The sequence below is a fragment of the Epinephelus moara genome, chromosome 21, assembly GCF_006386435.1.
Source record: "Epinephelus moara isolate mb chromosome 21, YSFRI_EMoa_1.0, whole genome shotgun sequence".
Classification (NCBI taxonomy): domain Eukaryota; kingdom Metazoa; phylum Chordata; class Actinopteri; order Perciformes; family Serranidae; genus Epinephelus; species Epinephelus moara.
Window position 1 is genome coordinate 31,768,398 of NC_065526.1, and position 7,449 is coordinate 31,775,846.

Here is a 7,449-nt window from a genome sequence, read left to right on the forward strand (position 1 = left end):
CCGGCACACACACACACACACACACACACACACACACACACACACACACACACACAAATATGTATACATGCCCATGCAGCCCTCTGGGGACACGTATCCTTGCTCACATATTGGTCTGTCAGAACAGTTTCCTGCAAGAGAACTCATCAAGGGACAACTAGTGGGTAACACACACACCTTGACACATGATGCCACACACACACACACACACACACACACAGGGGATGGTCCCCTCCCTCCCTTTCTCAGAGCGTGTGTGTGCATACCGGCCTCCCATTCTCCTGCACCGCTACTTAACAGAGCCACAGCACTGGACACGTTAAGTGACTTTGAAAAATAGGTAATCGATTACTCTCTCTATCTCTCTCACTGCCTCTCTTTCTCTACCTCTTTTTCTCCACACCTATCCCTCCCTGCACTCTCTCTCTCTCTCTCTCTCTTTCTCTCTCCCTCTCTCTCTTCAGCCTTATCCATTTCTAATTTTCTGGTCCCTACCATCCATTTATTTGTTTCATTTCTTTCTTCTCCTCTCTTCTATCGCTCATCTCCTCTTGTTTGCCTCCCTGTTTCAACTCTCAGCTCTCTCTCCTCTTTTTATGTAGCTCATCTCCTTTCTTTCCTTCTCTTCTTCTCTGCCTTATTGTCTCCCCCACCACGCTCCTTTCAGTATATTTCCCTTTCTCTCCTTGTTTCTCCATCTCTCTTTCTCTACCCCCCTCCCGTTTCCCCTTTATTGCTTTGACAAGATAATTTGAGTCATGCTGAAGCCGTCGCCATCCGCCACAGCAAACAAAGAAAGATCCAATCCCTGTCTGCAGCTGATGGGGTTCTTTTTATTCCGCAGACAAACACACACCTGGAGGACATGGATGCACATACACACGCACACAAACATATGTCTGCACTTGATTATTTTAGGCTTTTGTAATGTCAAACACTACTTTGTTTCTTTTTTAAAGTAAATGCTCATTTCACAGAGTGTGAGTTTACTTTTTTAGCATTTCAATGTGCAGTGATTTTCCTTTGAATTGTGGAATTTTCTGTATGGATGTGACTTTTGTTTGTATTATTTAAAAAAGTGATGAAAAGGAGATGTAGATGCATGGGTGTGACAAGAGAATGTCAACAATCAACAGCAGGGAAGACTAAAGTGGAGGAGTTTTGTGCTGTGTGAATTGATTTGAATCGATTTGAATTCAGCTGCCTGACAATAGGGTCAGGACCAAGCTGTTAACTGCAAACACACGCTACACACACTCAAATTTAACTCGCTCTGATGTGATGGAACGAGTGGAAATTCAACGGGCGGTCATGTGAAAGAACAGAATACAACTTTACTGTCCGCCAGAGTGAGAAATTGTCTTTAGCTTGCCAAAGCAGCACAAAAACATATAAAACATAGAACTAAATATGGTAACAAAGCCCTGTCAAACTATGAAACACAATACGTTAGTAAAAATATAAATAGGGTCCTCTGCTAGAACAATTTAAGGGTCAAACACTATATTTCCTGCATTCTGGTGATTTTTTTGTGCTCCAATCTATGGTGGAAATGTCTTTATTTTTGTCAGAATAAAAGCCCTTTGTTGCTTTAATGTTTTTTTTTTGGGGTGGGGGGGGTGGTGGGGGGGGGGATGAGAAATTTTCTAAATATTGAGTGGGGCATGTCCCCTGTGTCACCCCCAAAATCTACGCCACTGTTCATTTCCATGAGTTGTTCAAACTTGTTTGCTGTCACCAAGGGCGTAGGTTTCATTTCAACATTGGGTGGGACACATATGAAACTGCGGGGTCTGAGGGCTCCTCTGCCAGAAACTTTTGAGCAACAAACACTTGATTTCCTGCATTCTGGTAATTTTGTATGCACCAATTTGTGCCTTTTCTGCAACAATTTATGGTGAAAATGTCTTTACTTTTGTCAATATAAAAGTCTTCTGCTACGTCCATGTTTTTAATGGGGGGGACAAATGCAAGATCAAAATTTTGAGAGAATGCTTTTCCTGCTACCCAAAATCTACGCCTATAGCTGTCACTGTCTCTCACCCTTTTTTGTCACTTTCACCCCGTGTGTTTCTTCCTTTCTCCCTCTATGTCTCATCTCTCCGTACAAAGATCCCTGAGGAAAGTGAGTGACGGAGAGAGGCAAACGGACAGATAAATCTAGGGGAGAAGAAAAAGAAAAGAAGAGGAGAAAGGGGGGAGAAGGGTGTGTGTGTGTGTGTGTGTGAGTGTGTGTGTGTGTGAGGGGGGTGTTGATGTGATGTGATGTCGCACACCAGGCTTGTCAGCGCCTTAAAGATGATTAATGTCAGGGCAACACACACACCTCCGCGCTTCCCACATGTCCTGCTTTGGACCTCACAGCTCAAACACACACACACACACACACACACAAACACCCTGCGGCGCAACATGGGTGCGTTTAATCTTGGATAGCAGAGGGAAGGTATCAGAGTCAGAGGAGGGAGAGGAGGGGTGATGAGGAAGAAGGAGAGGAGAGGGCCGGACAATAACAAGGAAATAGGCCTGACAGGACTTTTTAGTGTCGAGATTCTTCAGCGAAATACCGGCTGGCGGAGTGACCAGGGGATGGATGGATGCATGGATGGAGGAGAGAAAAGAGGAGGTGTGCATCTCTTTGACAGCCATGATGGAGTGTTGGCTTGATCCCCCCCTAATGTGCCAAGATGGATCGTCTCATCTCTCTTTCCCTCTGACTTTCTTTCCCTCCTTTCTCCCACTCTCGATTCCTCTGTCTGTCCTTCTACTTCACGTTATTCCTCACTCCCTCTATTCTCATTTAACTGATTTCACCCTTGTGTTCCTCTTTTTCTGTCTTTTTCCAACCTCTCCCCTTTCACCATCTTCTATCTTTTTCATCTCTGTCACTTGATCCACTTAATGGCTCTCACTGGTTTTTGTTCCTGTCACAAAACAATATGTCACCCGACTGGCAGGAAGCATATCCGCTGACTTTTTGTATCTTCTGTGTGATTTATTTACTCGCTGCTACAGTACTGACATGGACACTTTGGCTGGTCTAACTCAATCCAGAGAGTCCCTAATTCCTACTTTAGCTGTGCAACTTTGTCGGGGGAATGTATATGAGGAATTATAAAGTCACTGACACATCCTCTACTGTCAACACCAATCAGAAATATAGCGTAAGAACATTTATAGTATTTCAATAGGTTTTACAAGGGGGTAAAATGAGTCATTTTCTGTAGTGGACATCTGAAACACATCAGTTCAAGATCACCAAGTATTATGCTAATAAAAGCATGAAAGTATATTTTTAAGCTGTTAAACAAAACCCGGGGTCTCCAGAATAATCAGCTTGACTTGACTTCATAAACTAGATCAAAACAGCTTATAATCCCTAAAAATCAATAAAAAAAGGCTTAATATAACTCACCCATACTTAACATGAAGGAGTTATTTAATGAATAAAATAATGAGGCAACATACACACACTATAGGCAGGTAATTACAGAAGGCAGATGGTGAGGCGGAGAGAGCTAGTTCATACGGAAGAGTGGAGAGCAAAGAGGAGGAATCCTCCTTTTCCCATCCCTTCTTTCTTTGTATTGTTTCACTTTTGCCCTTGCTTCCATCCCAATATTCTTCCTTTCTGCGTCCCTTCCTTTACATCCTTACTTTACTAGTGGTGTAGTCCGTGTGCCTTTCCTTTTTCCTTTCCTTTCCTTTCCTTTCCTTTCTCACTCCCTTGTTTTATTCTTCTCACATATTTTGTACTTTTTCCTTGTTGTACAGGCTTTCCTGCTCTTCCTTCCTTCCTTCTTTCCTTCCTTCCTCCCTTCTCTCTTCCTTCCTTCCTAATGTCCTTCTTTGTGCACCGATAACATTTAAAATATTCTAATTTAGGTGTCAGTGCTCTTTAGACAATAGCTGATGAAAAATAGCCAAATATCAGTCATCATGAAGCAAGTTAAATCCCTTTTAACACTTGAAGCATCTTTTTTTTCACCTCTCCCTCCTCTGCTGCTCACACATACACACACACACACACACCTTGTCTCACTCTCTCTCATTCTGTCTCTCAGTGTCTCTCTCCCCTCTCCGGTGTTGCTTTGGTCCAGATGAAGTGGGGATCAATAGATGCTAGATAGCGCAGGCTCCCAGTCACAGACTACAATGAGCTGAGGTAAAAAGGCCACCTCCAGAGAGGACGGGGATTGTCAGCTCAATACTCGCTCTCAATGGGGCCAGAGATAAAAAACCATTTGGGGTGTCCTCATGGCTCAATGGGCTAAGAGGCAAACCATGTACTCACAACACTGTGGGTCCAAATCCCATTTAATGACCTGTATTGCGTGTCATCCCTTCGCTTTTATCTCGCCCATCATTCCTGCCTCTTGGGAAACAGGAGATTCTGTGTGGGACTGTTCCTAAAACCCAAAATTAAAATCCAGATATAATGAATAATGTGCAGCATTGTAAGGAACTCTTTGCCTCAAATTTGCCCTCTTTTAAAAGTAGTTCATTTACAAAGAAACTCAGAAATGTTTGACTTGCCACGAACTTGACAATTTTTTCCCATCTTTTAACTCAATTGCGAGGGATTGAATTCACTTGTAAATTATACACACAATCAGCTAATGAGCACTGAGCATGTAAACTGGATTTAAGCACAACAATAAGAGTCAGAAAAGAGGAGGGCAAGATTTATGAGTTGGCACATATTCAGTATGTTGGTGGGCGACACACACAAGCGCACACACTGCATGCACACTCGCAAAACACACAAGCACATTTCCCAAATGGAATTACAAAGTGTCTACATGTACAGGCTGTTTTTCTGTCCTTGAACAACTGTCTTCTCCTTGTGTGTGCATACACACACACTTTCAATCCCCCTCCTTGTTGTTCCCCTAAATGAGTTTTCTGACATGCATCAAGTGTTTATGCCCGCTACCCCTCTTTTCTCCTCTTTCCCACCCCCTCCTTTCCCCCCTCCCCTCGCCACTCGTCCGGCCGGTTAGCTATAACACCCGCCAACATCGGTAAACAAGGAAATCTCTCAGCCGCGGCCCGGCGTGTAACCGCATTACTGCGCCCGATAACCTCTTCAAATAATGTGCGATAAGGGGAATTTGATTTGATTCACGGAAAGGGAAAGAGGGGCCACTTCTGCTCCCCCTCAATCTCTTCCTTTTTCTTTCCTTTATTTCTTTCTTTCTCCTTCTTTCCCTTTCCTCTTTCCCTTTACCCAACCATCATCTCTTCTTCTTTTCACTTAGCCTGAGGGGTCCAGGCCTCTTCCTCCCGTCTCATCCCCCCCTTTATTCTCCCCTTCTCCAGAATGACACCGCCTCGCATCCACAATCAAATAAATCCCACTGAGGTGTCAGCCTTCATTTCGACTCTCCCCTCTCTTCTACCCGACCAACGCAAGGTGAGGTGAGAGGCCCCCGTAAAGCCATCATCTCCATAATGGCAAATATGAGCCCTAAAGCCCAAAACCAGGGGCTGCATTAACACAAATGGGACTAGCAAGGTGTGTGTGTGTGTGTGTGTGTGTGTGTGTGTGTGTGTGCACATATCCCAGTGAGGTGATATGTTTTTTTCTTAAGTGAGCTGTGATTTAAGCAGGCTAGACACTAGGCTGATCACTAGCTCTGTGTCTGTGCAAAATAGATGAGGCTGTGCGGCTCATTCAGAGGACATTTGATGAAATGGAACGGGGGTCAACTTCAGTTTGCCACCCAGGCTGCGTCGCGCTTCTCTGTGCACGTGTGTGTTTCCTGTGTCTGTCTGACTGTGTATGTGTGTGTGTGCTTGTACGTTCTCACTCCCTGACAATGATGCATGGCGCTTTTAAATAGCACTCCTCCACGCCCTGCTCAAAACTCATCACCAGGCTCTTTCACTATCCCTCCTTCCCCTCCCCTCGCTCCCTGGGGTTGTCACTTTTAGAAAAGCAAATGAAATGTCGGCGCGGTGGAGAGGAGGGATGAAGAGATGGCCGGATAGAGGGGTAGAGAGGGGAAAGGTGTGTGTGTATGTGGTAGCAGTGTGGATGTGTCTGCTGTCTGGTTAAGTCAAGGGACCATTTCTGTGTGTAAACATATGCATGTTGCACTGTGAGGAAGAGTAAAATGTAAATCGGAAGATGCTTGGACAGGACATTTTGGCAACATGGGAACACTGTGACTGTTACTATATGTAAAATATTCTTCCATGCTGTCATAGAAAAAATGTTTAGGCCCAGTGGAAAGCAATATCAAGGCCTCTTTTCTCTTAAATAGAAACTAAAAATATAAAGAAATGTGTATAAAATTTGGTTGATTTGAGAAAACAAAAAGGAAACACAGATATTAACAAGTCATAAATCATATGCTGCCTGGTTTTAAACATTGATAAATCGTCATCTGATGATCCCTGTGTGTGTGTGTGTGTGTGTGTGTGTGTGTGTGTGTGTGTGTGTGTGTGTGTGTGTGTGTGTGTTTTCCTCCTGGGACCCTGCTGCGCGTGTGTGTGCGTGTATTTGAAAGACAGTGGAGTGATGCTAGTGAGGTTATCTCCAACTACTGACAGCTGTTTATTTAATCAATCACCTTGTCTGTGTGTGTGTGTGTGTGTGTGTGTGTGTGTGTGGGGTGGGGTGGGGGGGGTGGGGGGGTGGGGGGGTAGAGAGAAAAAGAGGAAGAGACAGCAGTGAGGGAGAAAGAAGTAAATTAATGGAGCATTAACCAAGCACTGACCCACAGAGCAGAGGCACAGCTAGCCGCTACGGGCTAAATCTCAATTCAAGACCCGTATCATTTTCAAACACACTACAAGCCATACTTCGCCTGTCAATCCTCTGCAGGAAACAGACCAAATTTATTAGATAAAAGCAAGTTAAAGTGTCTGAAAGCTGCCTACAGAGAGTAACCTGCTGAATAAGTTTATGTATTACAAAGGGAATTCAAACATGAGAATATATTCATAGTAAAACATTAAAGGGTGGATAACCTGTACAATGTGCTGCAGTTGTTATTTAGAAGAATGCAAATGACTGTAAAGAGAAAACCAAATTGAGGATTTCTAGAAGGATAACTTGATATAGTTATCTTAACATAATCTGCTTAATCACTTTAAAATCTTTTTAATTAATAATTATTGAATGACTGTGAAATCCAGTACATTGTGCATTGTACATCAATAAAGGCAGACAAATTGAAATACTCATTACCTCTATGGTTATACTTGTTTGGTATGGTTTTTGAGAGTGAAAATGACTTTGAATTTTTTTTTGACAGTTATTGTTATAAATTGAACGCCTTGTTGGAGCACTGTTAATTCCTGTCTATATCCTTTTTGCTGGTGTTTAATACTTGACACAATAAAAGAAAAGGAGTTTTTTGTCTTGTACTAACCTATTGCCTCTCTCTTCTTGTCTCTCTGCTGACTGTCTTTATTTCACTTCTCCTTCCTCAGCTGTGC